This window comes from Podarcis muralis, chromosome 16, assembly GCF_964188315.1.
Source record: "Podarcis muralis chromosome 16, rPodMur119.hap1.1, whole genome shotgun sequence".
In the NCBI taxonomy this organism is placed as follows: Eukaryota; Metazoa; Chordata; class Lepidosauria; order Squamata; family Lacertidae; genus Podarcis; species Podarcis muralis.
In genome coordinates, this window is record NC_135670.1 from 41,247,840 (window position 1) to 41,262,157 (window position 14,318).

Below are 14,318 nucleotides of genomic sequence, written 5' to 3' on the forward strand. Positions count from 1 at the left end.
TCGCTTTATTGGCCAAGGGAGCCGGGGTACAGCTTCTGGGTCATGTGGCCAGCATGACTGGCGAACCAGAGCAGCACACGGAAAAGCCGTTTACCTTCCCGCTATTTATCTACTTGCACTTTGATGTGCTTTCAAACTGCTAGGTTGGCAGGAACAGGGACCGAGCAATGGGCGCTCACCCCGTCACGGGGATTCGAACTGCCGACCTTCCGATCGGCAAGTCCTAGACTCTGTGGTTTAACCCACAGTGCCACCCGCATCCCCACAGCGCCACCCGTGTCCGCGCACTGTCTATAGTCAGTGCTTTTTTCTGGGGACGCAGGGGTACACATAACCCTAAACATTTTGTGAATCTTTGTACTTTTTCCATTTACTGTATTTATTTTTCCCTATTTGAACTATAAAATGGTGATTTTCTTGAGTTAAAATGAGACTACCCCTAAACATTTTTAAAGAAAAAAAGCACTGTCTATAGCAGACATCCCCAAACTCAGCCCTCCAGCTTTTTTGGGACTACAGTTCCCATCATCCCTGACCACTGGTCCTGTTGCCTAGGGATGATGGGAGTTATAGTCCCAAAACAGCTGGAGGGCCAAGTCTGGGGTGCCTGGTCTATGGGGGTGGGGTGGGGTACATACCTTGTGTGTAGTTTGAATGTGCTGGTTTGAATGCAAGTTTGATTCTGTTGTTTTTGTTGTGGTAGTGGTTGTGGCAGTTTATATACCACTAAACTACAATAGTCTCTAAGTGGTTTACAACAATACAGTACAAAAAAACCAAAAATTGGTTAAAACTATAAAATCAGACTACAGTAAAAATGCCAGCTGGTTGTCCCTTTAAGTTGATTGTGGCATAACTTTATTGTTATGTTATTATTATTTTTCTCTCTCCCTCTCTCTTTGGTATGATACCTAGATGATTTATTGGATGAAGCATGCCATAAATATGAATAAATGCATATAATAGATGCAGGTTGCCTTCTGACCTTCGCAGCCAACTGGGGATGTGAACGGGGGTCTTTCCAGTCCTCATCTGACCACCCTAATGGCTCTGCAAGAAGGTCTGATCCAACGCCATCCTGCTCTCAGAAGGCCGCCCCCAAACACTCTGTGCCGTTCCAGAAAGAAATGCTTGGATGAGGTTCCAGGGCAGGAGGGGGAGCTGAGGCAAGGAGTGCCCAGTGATTTTGTCAAATACTCCCATGATGGGACCTCTCAGCAAAAATCCACAAGGGTGTCTTTGTCGGGTGCCTGCAGGTGGGGCTTGCTACTTGGTTTCCCCACCCATCATCCTCGCCCCATCGTAGACAGGTTGCTTGACATCTGTCTCCAGGGAAATGATTGACACCGGAAGAGCCACCACAGTATATGAAATGGGGGGGGGGATGCTTAATTCCACCCAAAACCCACATATGTGTCAGAAATCCTTGACACATAAAGCGAGGATACAATTGCTTTGAATCTGCAACATTTATTCTGTTGCATGTGCTACATCAAGAAAATGCATAATTATCAGACAGGCTCAAAGGAATTAGCATCCTTTTTTGCAAACACCTTAAGCAAATCCCAGAAAGATCACAAGGATCCTTCAGCCTGGTGACGGCTGGTCCAATGTAGTGAATAAAGCCTAGATGCAGGAGCCCTCCCTGGGTTCAAGGCAGCCATGAAGCTTACTGGATGACCTTTCAGCAAGTCCTTTCAGGCTAGCCTACTTTGGAGGGTTGCTGAGGTGACAAAATGTTGCTTGGAGGGAGACGTGGCTGCCCTTGTGATAAATGCAGAGCTTTGAGACTCCTCAGACGAAGCTGGCATCCCAACAGACAGTGGTTCAAAGCCGTGAATCATGGCCCTGTGATCGGTGAAGACTGACTTGAATGTGTGAAGTGATACAAAGGAGAATGACACTGAGCATGCACAGAGTGCCCTTCCCTCATCGCCAGTGCAGATGTACAGTAGGAGGAGAATCAGGAGGAGAGGCTTGGCTGGGCTTGCAGAGTCACAGCCTGCCAAGCTGCTGCCTTCTCACACTCCTCTTGGCTTCCTCCCCAAAGGGCTGTCCCATCTCCCAGCAAAGCATCTTCCCTTCTTCTCCTTACAGGCCAGCAGCTGCGGAATCTCCCACCCCAAGCAGCACACGCGGGTGGCACAATGCCCCCTTGGCCTGTGCCACACCAAGGTCTCTTCTGAGCCTTATTTCACACCCTGAGAATCAGGGCAGCAACTCTCTTCCGTCTCATCCCACGCCTGCAATGAAGCAAATGAAGGTTGGCAAGTTACCCTTTCAGGGGAAATTTCAAAAGAAGCAGCTTCTCTCTACCCTGCAGGACAAGCTGCACTTGATGCACTGTAGGAGGGGCGATCCTTGCCATTCTCTGCAGCTGTCCCCCCCCCCCCCATGAATTAGGCACATTGTTAAATATGGCTCAGATGTGAAAATCAGTGGCCAAAGCAGCAAGGAGATTGACTTGTATTCTCTGGGGAAGGTCACAAAAATTATTCAGCCTAAACAAATTATGCAAAGGAAGGCAATTGATTGCATGTTTATTATTACTCTTGCGGGGGACCCTTCCCCTATTTCCAGCCTTTCGAGGGGCAAGGAGCTTTGCAGGGTCCTGGAGCCCACTCCCCACTCCTGCCTGTCCCCAAGTGTATGCCTGCCTGCCTGCCTGCCTGCCTGCCTGCCCTTGTGAAACTTGGAAGCTGTTCCCATTCTTCAAAGCAACACACAACCTTCTGCCTGGCCAGGTGCCAGGAGGAGCTATGCTATTCACCTGAGGCACCTGATGGGGCTCCTGCTTCAGGTCCTACCTGCCCAGGTGCCACAGAGCACTGCTGGGCATGTTCCTATGCCCTTCAGGTCAAGGGATAAGGGGAGCACCTTTGCTGAGTGGCAGCATCCCCACCTAGGAATGATTCCCGTCAAAAACCCTGGGAAGCTGCTGTCAGTGAGTACAGTCAAACTAAGCTAGATGGACCAGGTGTCAGGTGCAAAAGCATGACTGGAGAAGGCCAAGCCAAACGCAGAAGGATGGGCCCCAGGGAGGGGGAGGGCAGAGCCAAATGCCCCCTCCACACCATGACCATACCCTGGGATGACCTTCAATAATGTCTGGGTGTGCAAACAGGGGTCCTAACAGGGATCCTACAGTAGGATGTAATAATAAGAAAGCCTGAGTAAATTACCGCTGAGCTGCTGCTGTAAAGGTTAGGGCTCATCCATACCTCCCGTGCCTAGAAACCATGGGTCTGAGTGATTTTCTGCGTGTTTTCTGGTTGTCCCTGGGAAAACCTGCTCTTTAGTGCTGAATTGGAGCAACCATCAATTCACAGAAAACCCCGTGGACATTTGCTCTGATTCAGTGCTAAAGAGCAGGTTTCTCCAGGGGGAAGCGGAAGTCTAGATGAGCCCAGGAAGGTGTGTCTATGTAACATGCATTAATCTCTCGTGGTCACCGGATGCAACTGCTGCCCCTCCTGGCTATTCAGCTCCTACCTGACCCTTTTCTCCTGCACATTCCTGCCAGCTGAAAGTTTGCTTCTTGCATCTGAGGTTGTCCTTGCCTGCTTGAGCCCTTGACAGCGGATGGTGCCAGCATCCATTTATTGGCCTCCAAGGTGCCACAATCCTCTTGGTGGTTCTTAGTGTGACACCATCAGGAGTCAGAAACCCTTTGCTGGTTTCCTGTGTGCTGTTCCTCTGCCTCTCTTCTTTCTGCTCTTGTTCGAAACCTCCTGCAAGCAGCCCACGGAAGCCCCTCTCCACCCCACCAGCCACACACTCCAGCCTGGGCTGCCTCTTCCCTTCCACAGTTCACTGCCGGCAGCACCTTCCCCCAAATTCAATTTTGTCCTCTTCTTCCTCTAGAACATTGCATCTTGTTCAACCCTTCCCCTGTCACACGCTGGCTCCAGCGCAGTTTCAATTGGATTCCAAAAATAACTGCTTTATTCGCACGGCTCATGCTATTATAGTGCGGCAGCGCCTGGGCAGGCGAGGGGTCATTCCATTATCCGGGAACGAGATAACTGAGCAGGAGGGCAGCTGGGCTCTTTGACTCGCTGCCCTGTGGTAATGGGCCTTTTTTAAGGGCATTAAGCAATGTTTCTACTAGGAATTTGACAAGAGTAAAGGTAACATTCCCATTTAATCCTCTTTTTCTTTTCTTTTCTTTTCTCCCCTCCCCCGCTCTCCTTTGCTTTGCCAAACAGAGCACTCAGCACAACACACTGACTTCACTCCAAGTGCTCAGACCTCTCTTTAAAAAGTGGCAGAAGCGCTGTCCTCTGTGCCCAGCTTCACTCAGCGCCCTGCAGGTGGTGGCCAATTCACCCTGATCCCCAGCAGTCAGGGAGGCTGCAAACCCCTGGCTAGGTCCATCTGCCCAGGCAGGGGCTCTTCAGTCAGGCTTGCCAAGCCAGCTTCTCACACGGAGGAGATGGCCTGTCTTGGGCTGGGCATTTGGCTGCCTTCCCGCTTTCCCCAGCAAACCTGCATGGAATATTCACAGGCCCTTTCCCCTTCTGTTTCCAAAAGTGCGACACATGTCAATGACACTATTGTTTGTGACCAATAAATACTTCATCAGAGGGCTGGGTATCTTTCCCTTGCTCCAACCCCCCTCCCCTGCCTGCAGTTAAGCAACTTAGGTCCAGGGTACCTCAGGGATTACCTGAAGCCTTAGATCCCAGCTTGATCACTGAGGTCATCTGCCAGAGCATCCTTGGTCATTCCCCAAGCTGGTGAGGCTCATTGGACAACAATGAGAAATTGAGCCTTTGGAACACTCTGCCACTAGAGATTCAGCAAGCCAACTTTTAAATGCCTGCCATGCAGGCAGTACATCCTTCCAATTCCACCTAAACATTAGGAAGAACTTCCTGACAGTAAGAGCTGTTCAACAGTGGAATTTGCTGCCAAGGAGTGTGGTGGAGTCTCCGTCTTTGGAGGTCTTTAAGCAGAGGCTTGACAACCATATGTCAGGAGTGCTCTGATGGTGTTTCCTGCTTGGCAGGGAGTTGGACTCGATGGCCCTTGTGGTCTCTTCCAACTCTATGATTCTATGATTCTATGAAATGATGTCTGTTTTTAACTTTCTAAAAAGAGACCATTAGCTGTGTTGGGTAGGAAGGATGGGAGTTATCATGGAGGAGAAGGCTCTCCGTGGCTTATTGCCGTGAGGGCTCTGTCATACGTCCCGTGTTGGAGGCAGCCTTCTTCTGAATACCAGTCCTTTGTTCTTTGCCTTGGAGGGGTACGGGGGTTAGTAGTCAGAGCTCAGAGTCCCTTCCTGGGAGATGGGCAAACAACATATGCAGGGACATTTTTGGTGGCTTTTGCAGAAAAGAGCTGTTTCTTGGGTCCACAGCAGAGTACTCTCTTAGCTACAGATATGGTCAAATATTGGCGATGAATGGGAAGATGTTGGATACTGACACCATGGAGGACTACGGTTGGAAAGAGTCAGAACATAAGAAGACTTGTCAGAACATAAGAAGATCCTGCTGGATCAGACCAACAGTGCTCACCTAGGTAGGAATCCCATAAGCAGGACCCCCGAGCCCAAGAGCAGTCCCCACTCCTGTGGTTTCCAGCAACTGGTGCTCAGAAGCATGGCTGCCTCCCAAGATACGCCCGGGGTGTAAGGTACATTCTCCTGTGAGGCCAGGCCACCAACCCATCAGGTCCATCTGCAGATCAACCAGCACCATCAAGAAGTCCACAAGCAGAGAGTGCCAAGGAACAGAGGCTGACAAGGCTCACCGTGGTGCACTGCAGGGGAAGGCAGAAAAACATCAGAATCGCACCCCACTGATCCATGTGTCTGACCCTTGAAGAAATACCAGGCCCTTTAATGTGGACAGTAGCCATGAGTCATCATGTCTGTTAACGAAAAAATCCGAGGGCTCCCTTGGACAAAAACAAAGACACGAACCAGGATAACTTGGAGCAAAACAGCAGCCTGTAGGCTTGGCCTTTATTGAACTGTTGCAACAGGGTGCTCCCCTCACTTGCAGGAGAGAGGAAAGACACCGAAAAAATGGTGTGCAAGGCCTTATAAAAACTTTTGAAATTCCCCTCCTGTAGATCAAGACCACCCCCAGAAACATCATGCATACATCACAGAAAGGAGGGGCTGAGGGAGGAGTTGTGGTGGTAACCTGAGTGTCCTGTCACCTGGCTGGTTCCCCCTTTCCCCCTCCCCATGAGTACTTTCCAGGTGACAGAGGGGAGTTTGCAGTTTCCTGCCCCCAGAGGGAAGAGCTGATCATTGTCCTTTGTTCCAGTCTGTGCTGAATTCACTCCCATATGGAAGTTCTTTGTGATCTTGATGGTCTTCTGTCTAGGACCATCAGGGTTGGCATAGCAACTGGGCAGGGCTCCTGTGGATGTGCTGGTATGCTGAAGGGATTATGGCTGCCCTGTATCAAACCTTCCCCATTTTGTAGTCCTTCCTTCATAGAGTAAAATAAAAGTGGAACAGTGCAAATCCGATGTATGGTTGATTTTCTATGAATTTATAACAGAAGCGAAGCGTATGTAGTGTGAGTGTGTGTGAAGTTGTACAAACTGAAAGATTGGGGGGGGGGGTTCCTGCTACATGTCACAACAAGCGCTATGTTACACAGGTCAAATGCCAGGTGGCTGGGAACACTTACGTGGCCTTTGAACAGGAGAACCCGCCTACAGGCCAAGTTCAGCTGGGCAGCCCTTGCACCTGGGGGGCACAAGCTGGTTGGCAAGACCCATTGTTTCCTTCCTATTGGGGCCTTGCATTAACCCACAAAATAAATTATCACTATCATTATTATTACCTGAAAGGTCACCAAGCAACTAACATTGAAAAAGCTGATACAAAAATTTATTCTACCAAAGAAAAGGGGAGGAAATCCATTTAGAAGATGAACATTGCACACAGCATATAAAAACAAAAAACCATTGCATATATGTGTGTTTCAATGCTTTTCAGAAATAGCAAAAGAGATTTTATATGCTCTCAACCTTTCTTCACAAAGGGCTTGATGTTTGTTTGGCTCCCAGAAGAGCCACCAGCCCCCCCCCCTCTAGATGGCCCCTTCACCTTCACTCACAGAGCATCACGTTCGGAGCTTCCTGCCAGCATGAACCCCTGCTCCCGTGGGGACAAGATCCGCCCTCCCTTCCCCACAGGTGGGCGGGGTTTGCGGCACCAAGCGAGGCTCACCTGGGCGGCTGCCACCCACCTGCCTGAGCTGGCCTTTGACCCGCCCTTGGCCAGGGAGGACAATGGCCGGCCGGCCGGGGGTGGGCCTAAGGCCAAAAGAAAAGAGGCTGACCCCTGAGCTCAAGCCTCTTTTGCTGCTCTTCCTTCTGGGATCAAGATCAGGACCAGGAGCGTATCCAGGCGGCCGGACTGAGGTAAGTAACCGGCATTCTTTATTTTGCTTGCATTTGGGCGGCGGGCAGCGCGGGGCTCCAGCAAGGCTGGGCCTGCTTGCTTTTTTCGGCGGGGGGGGGGGGCACCGGGAGGGCTGCACAGGCCTGACTAGGCCTCAAAATGCGGCCTAGTCCCTTTTCCCAGCGGCGGGGGCGGCGGCATTGCATTCATGCTCCCTCCCCATGCGGCGGCGCGTGCAGGGCCCGTTAAAGGGCAAACCGGGAGTCCCTGGCCCTAGAGCGGCGGCATGTAGGTCAAACTCCCCGGACGAGGTCAGTGGAAGGGCAGGCTGTGTAAGTTTGCGCTTTGCAGTCCCCTCTCACTGGGCCTCGTCTGCCTGCATATCCTCGGCCAGGCGGGCTGAGAGGGTGACCTGCCAAGGCCTGGGCCAAGTTTCCCACTTCTGAAGCTCAATAAAGTTGTGGCCAATTTGAACCCATACTCTGGTCTCTTGTGTTATCATTTGGGGAAAGGGGTAGGCACCACAGACAGGGTTTAGCGCGTGTGCCTGCAAAGGGATTGGGGCCTTGGTTGAGAACTCTCTCCCTAAAGGCCCAGGCTGGCGGGAGCCTCCTGCCTCCCCCCCCCCCCTCTCCGCCACCCCTCCAACCTCTTAATAGCCACATTGTGTCTGTGTTCTGACACCCAGAACTGTGACAGGCATCAGCTAAACCGTCAGATGGGAATTTGTGATGGCTTTACCTGGATATAAGATGCATAATTTTGCACTAAGCCAATGAGCCAGACTTAAAATAGACTGATCATTCTTTGGTGGGTGACTTCCTTTGAATGGGGCTCCTAGCAGTTTCGGAAGCACAGAGCGGGGTGGGGGTGGGGTGGGGGTGAGCAGGCCCGTCAGCATTAGATTGGCTTGAAATAACTGGCAGGAGTCTTGACAATACAGGAGACACCGTGCTGCTTGAAAGGGAGCCTGGCAAACGCTGGGCTCTTTTGAGCTCACCCAGGAGAGGCGCCTTCTGCAGGTTCCACAATGCTCCAGTTCACCACCCAAAGTCTGGGAAGGGAAAGAATTTGCAACATATTTTGTGGGATGCAAAACGCACACAGCAGAAGATGCACCCAGGCTACATGATGAAAGCCATTGTGGAGAGGGAGACAGGTCGCCCCCAGGAACAAAAAATGTTTGTGCTTAATCCTGTACTTTAAAATCCACCCCCCCACCAGTTCATCCCCCACCTAGGTGTTAAGTGTCCTCTTTTCACTGTTCACCCTTTAATGGACATTCACTCCATAAACAAAATGATTAAATATTGCTGTTCTCTACCTTCAGCTGTCAGGTCAGGATCAGGTTGTAGATAAATCCAAATGAATCAATGAAGGCGGGGCTCCAAATACCAGCTGCTGAGAAGCAACCATGAGGGAGGGGGGGGAGCAGCAGCTTGTGGGATGAGGAACGTGAGAAATGACCACACCCTGAGTCAGACCTTTGGTCCTTCAAGCTCAGCATTCATTTATTCATATGCTTGTTTGTTTGTTTGTTTGTTTGTTTGTTTGTTTGTTTGATTTATATACTGCTCTTCATCATAAGATCTCAGGGCATCTCACAGAATAAAATACAGGATAAAACCAAGTAAATAATTAAAAACAAAACAGGCACATTTTTTCAAATAAAACAACCCCCACTCGGTGTTTAGAACGAGTCAAAAACACACACTGCACTGAGCGGCAGCAGCTCTCCAGGGCTTTGGGTGCAAACAAGGCGTCTCCTGCTCCTGGAGATGCCAGGGAGTGAGCCTGGGCCTCCCCAAAGAGGCGGCCTCCCGCTGAACTTCTCAAAGGCATTTGGTTGGCCCCTTGGAGGAAGAAGATGCTGAACTAGATGGAGCTTTTGTCTCTTTGTAGCTTCTTTGGGCTTTTTTCAACTTCTCACATGAGCAGCAACTGGGGAAGGGCCAGTCCCTGCTTGGGTGTACTTCATGTGGGTGGGGTGGGGAGTACTGGATTGTTACAGAGAAAGTGGGCCAAGAAAAGGGGTCTGTGGGTTTCTGGTGATTGGGAGGGGCTGCCTTGAAGACCCACTCTGAGCTCTTCCAAGGAAGGGAGGGCATAAATGGAAGACATCACAAGAGTGCAAGGAACCATTGTGCCCTGCACACAGAAGGCCTCCGGTTCAATTGCTGGCAGCTCCTTCCATCAAAAGGATCCAGCTGTGGTTAACAGGTAACCCTGCCTGAGGCCAGTCAAAATAAGCAGCTCAGGGTAAGGCTCATAATTCACTCCACTTTTGGCATTCATAGGAAGATGAAACCTGCCAGTTTACAGGCTCTCTGGGAAGCACTCGGCTTCTGATTGCGACAGCTCAGCTTCCAGGGAAAGGAGGATGATCCTCAGGGAGCCAGATCCAATCCCCAGGGTTGTTTCTGCCTGGAGGAGCCAGCCCATGGACCGCAGGCATCAAGGTTATGCTGGCAAAAGCATGCAAAGGAGAAGGTGGCAGGGCCTGCCTCCGGAGCTCAGGGCAGACCCTGGCGAGGGCTGCAGAGGTAAAAAAAATCAGCACCCCAAATTGCAGGGATGATTTGCTCCTTGCTTATCACAGCAGCTTTTGCACAGATCATTAATGACTCTAACAACATTTAAATTGCTCCCGTTGCCTGGATTGTAATGCACAGTGTTTGGTTGGGAAGCCCTTGCTTGTCTGATACATCCATCATGTCTGTCAGCTACGACGCTGCATCTGCCAGCAAGAACCGCCCAGCCCAGCCGGAAGGAAGCAGAACCTGAAGGGAGTGTGCCAGAGAGTGAGCAAGGGGTCTGCCTTCTGGGGGGGGCAGTGGCACCTGCCTGCAAGTTCTGCCAGCCTTAAAAAAAAGGGGGGGGGGTGCAGTCTTACAATGGCCATGTGAATGAGGCCGAATCCCATGGAAGCCAACTCTGGGCTCTTGATGTCCAGGGAACAATCCTACCATTTGCTGGATTATTGCCTCTGGTCTAGTTCACCGTCCCCTCTCTCAAATGGGGTTGCTTTGCCTCCCTCCCCCACCCCTTTAAAACTTGTTTGTGTCCATTCATTTGTTTACCAAGATGCAACAAGCTTGTAAGTTAGTAATTGTAAGTAAACAACTAATTATACCTGCAATGAAAATGTGTGCATTTCTAGGGGATCCAGAAATTTCAGCTGGAAATTTGAAAATAAAATTAATTTTTTAAAAATAATAATTTTAAAAATTATTGATTAAGGAAGATTGATTGTTAAAGGCAATAATACAATCTATTAATTTGCCAATGTCCATGCCTTGCCTGTTTGTAACAAACCTCCAAATCAAGAGTATTTAATACCAGAGATAATGTTGTTACATTAATTGGCTGTGTACCTAAACATTTTTAAATGTTAGGCAGAGATTTAAAAGATAAGGCAGGAACAGTGATGGAAGAGGAAAGCAAGCACATTGTTTATTTATTAAAATATTATAATTTCCCAAAAGTAAGATAAAAAACAGATAAAAACAAAATGCAGCTGTCAGGGGCTCAGGAGCAGAGGCACAGGGGAGAGAGGAAATGGAGAGCGAAGGGGAAGAATCTGAGGGCAGCGTAGGGGAGTATGAAAGTGGCCCGAGAGATTCCATGAGTCTCTCCAGCGAATCAGAAGATTCCCAGAGGGGGGCGCCGATGGCCAGGGCAAGGGGGGTCCCAGGGGGGACACACCAGAAGCAAGGGGCCAGCGGGGACTCCCAAAGCAGCAGCGGGAGAGCAGGACCAGCTCCTCCACCAGAGCGTAGTGAGGGGGAAGAGTCACATGTATCAGGGCCAGCTTCTCCTCCAGCAGGGGGAGAAGATGAGTCAGGGGTGGCCACGCCTCCATCGCAGAGTGAGGGAACGGAGGGAGAGTCAGGTGCAGCTAGCCTCCCCGAAGGGGGAAGCAGTGACAGGAGCAGTGTAACGGTCAGGAGGAAGGTGGCCGGCTGGGCGCGTGCGCCAAGTTCGAATGTACAGGCGCGCGGCACAGCAGGAAACCCGGATTGGGAACCAGGTCCTAAAGCCCGCCGGAGGGAGGGGGAGGACTCAGGAGACTCAGCGTCAGAAGAGTCTAGGAGAGGCGAGACCCCAGCGGACAGGCGGACCCAGAGGAGGAAAGAGCAAAGGAAGAGGTGGAGCAAGGCTAGAGTCTTAAACTGGTGTCTGGGGGGAGGAGATTCAGACGGAGCTTCGGCGGTCTAGAGTTTGAGATGTAGAGCTGCGCGCCGCGGCTGTGAAAGCGAAACTGAGCTTCAATAAAGACTGTTTTATATAACAACGAACTGGCGTTGGTCCTTTGTGAGCTGGGACCTAGGGCAGCTCTGACAGCAGCTGTATGTCATAAATGTACAACACATTCTCTCCCCCCAAAAGAGAGAGTTAAGAGTTAGAAGAATTGCAAGAGTCTGAGCTGTTTGGAGGCATATCATTCATGCATTCAGAGAATACCCAGATCAACTCTGGGTCTCTCTAGGTTTCTTGAAGGCTCCAGGAGAGATGCAGCATGCAGCCACAAGTCTATCATCCCCACCAGGTAGATGCTTGATCTGTCTAGCAATACAGGGCAGATGCCTAAGTGAGCTTCACATATCACTTAGGCATCTGGCCTGTATTGCTAGACAAATCAAATGTCTATCTGGTGGGGATGATAGACTCGTGGCTGCATCTGCACACTGCATTTATTTCTTTTTCCCCTGGCAGGGACTCAAGGAACCTTGCAGATAAAAATGCAAACTGCTAAAAACAGAGGGGGAAAACATTATTAAAAATGATCAAACATTGATAGAATTAAAATTTTATATATACTGTTATGGTAAAATCTGGGTGTGAGGCTGCTCTGCCACTCAGCTCGTCGGACTAAGTCCGCAGGTCCCTGCGGAGGAAAATGAGCTCAGCTGCAGAAGATCCAAGTTTATTGCGCAATAGGTTCAAGGCGAGATTGAACAGCGAGAAAGGGGTGACATGAACTTTTGAAACTTCCCTCCATGTCCCAGAATACAGTGCAAAATACATCCCAGTTACATCATGAATACATTAAGAAGAGGTGAGTGATTTGACAGGATTAGGGTCTTGACACCTTGCTTGAGGGGTTATGGAGGACAGGGGAGGTGTCATGGAGTCCTAGAGAAATTGAGCAAATTGGTACGTTGATTTTCTATGAATTTTATAGATTTTAGTCCCTTTTGACATTGACAATTGGAAATAAATGGATATATTGTAGCGAAGAAGGTGAAGAAGAATTGCCCCCCCCCTTCCGTATCAATACACTTAAAAATCTATTTAGACTATACCAATAATTACAGTAGAAACAGCACGGCACCAGCCCTTTCATTAAAAGCATTCAGTTCCCAAAGCCTGCTGAAACAAGAAAAGTCTCCAACTGTTGTCAGAAGGACAGCAAGGAGGGAGCCCGTCCAGCTTCTCCTGGGAGGGAGTTTCAAAGTTGCCTGGCAGAAGCCACCACCAAGAAGGCCCTCTCCTGCGGCCCCACCCAGCCTGCCTGGGAGGGTAGTGAGACTGAGACTGAGAGAAGGGCTTCCCCCAAAGGTCTCAGAGCCTGGGGCAAGTTCTTATGAGGGAAGAAGGTCTTTCAGAAAGCCTGGACCTAAGCTGGGTAGGGTTTGTAGGTCATAACCAGCACAGTTTGAATTATGGAATTGTCAGTGGAGGTGTTCTAGCCCGGGAGTAGTCTGCTCCCTATAAGCAGCCCCAGTCAACAATCTTGAGTTTTTTGTTTTTGTTTTAATTTCAGCAAGGCATATAATTTCTTTTCAAAACTGTGCTAATTTTACCTGTGTATTATTGATAACTTTCATATTATTTTATGTACAATACTTAGGGTTCTTTTCTTAATTAAAGTTTATCTATCATCTATCTATCTATCATCTATCTATATCATCTATCTATCTATCTATCTATCTATCATCTCTATCTATCATCTATCTATCTATCATCTATCTATCTATCTATCTATCTATCTAATCTTTCTATATCTATCTATCATCTATCTATCATCTATCTCTATCTATCATCTATCTATCTATCTATCTATCTATCTATCTATCATCTATCTATCATCTATCATCTATCTATCTATCTATCTATCTATCTATCTATCTATCTATCTATCATCTATCATCTATCTATATCTATATCTATCTATCTATCTATCTATCATCTATCTATCTATCTATCTATCTATCTATCTATCTATCTATCTATCATCTATCTATCTATCTATCTATCTATCTATCATCTATCTATCATTTATCTATCTATCTAATCTACCATCTATCACACTGGGGACTGCCCTGTGGCATCCCACATATCAACTGCTAGGTACCAATTCTTAAAGTTACAAAAAGTTGCAATGCTGTTCTTTCAGTGCTAGCTGGAATAGCTGCAAATTGAAAGCAGATTCGGAATGGGGTAGCAAGTGGTTGAGGGTCTGAGCCAAGCCTATAAAGGGCTCTGGGCTGCCCCACCTCTCCCATGGGTGCAGTCAGGTGGGATGGCAGCTAACTGGCAGTGGTGGAGCTTCATGCTCCAGCGGTGGGTGGGGGGGCGGAGAGCAGGCAGGGGCAGGGCTGGAGCGTGTCCAGGGGGCGGTGCACTCCCCCCCTCCTCTTCCTCTGCCAGTGCTGACTGGAAGCAGATTCTGGGGGAGGAGAGGGCCAAATATGGTGTGCAGTTGTGGATTTAGGGGGTCAGTCTGGATGATAACTGTGTGTCGCTTCCAAACCTGTGATCCTGTATAGATGAAGGTAGAATCTATAAGAGGAAATCAGTCAAATCAGTTCCTTTGTCAAGGTTCCTTAGTTAGCCAGTTAAGTACTGGCATTTGCATTTATATTTACATCAGACCGAGGATACCCTGTTGCCATAGAGACAAATGGCATGTCATGTGTGCAAGTTTTGGCTGAGTCTG

At 49.1% G+C, this 14,318-nt stretch overlaps 1 long non-coding RNA gene across 1 annotated transcript in view; it reads left to right on the forward strand.

Annotated features, from left to right (window-relative positions):
• Positions 1-7,085: 7,085 nt before the first annotated feature.
• LOC114587037 (uncharacterized) overlaps positions 7,086-14,318 on the forward strand; it is a 29,849-nt gene continuing 22,616 nt past the window's right edge. The window contains exon 1 of the long non-coding RNA XR_003704210.2: positions 7,086-7,395. This is a non-coding gene — a long non-coding RNA (uncharacterized LOC114587037). The remainder of the gene's footprint in view (positions 7,396-14,318) is intronic.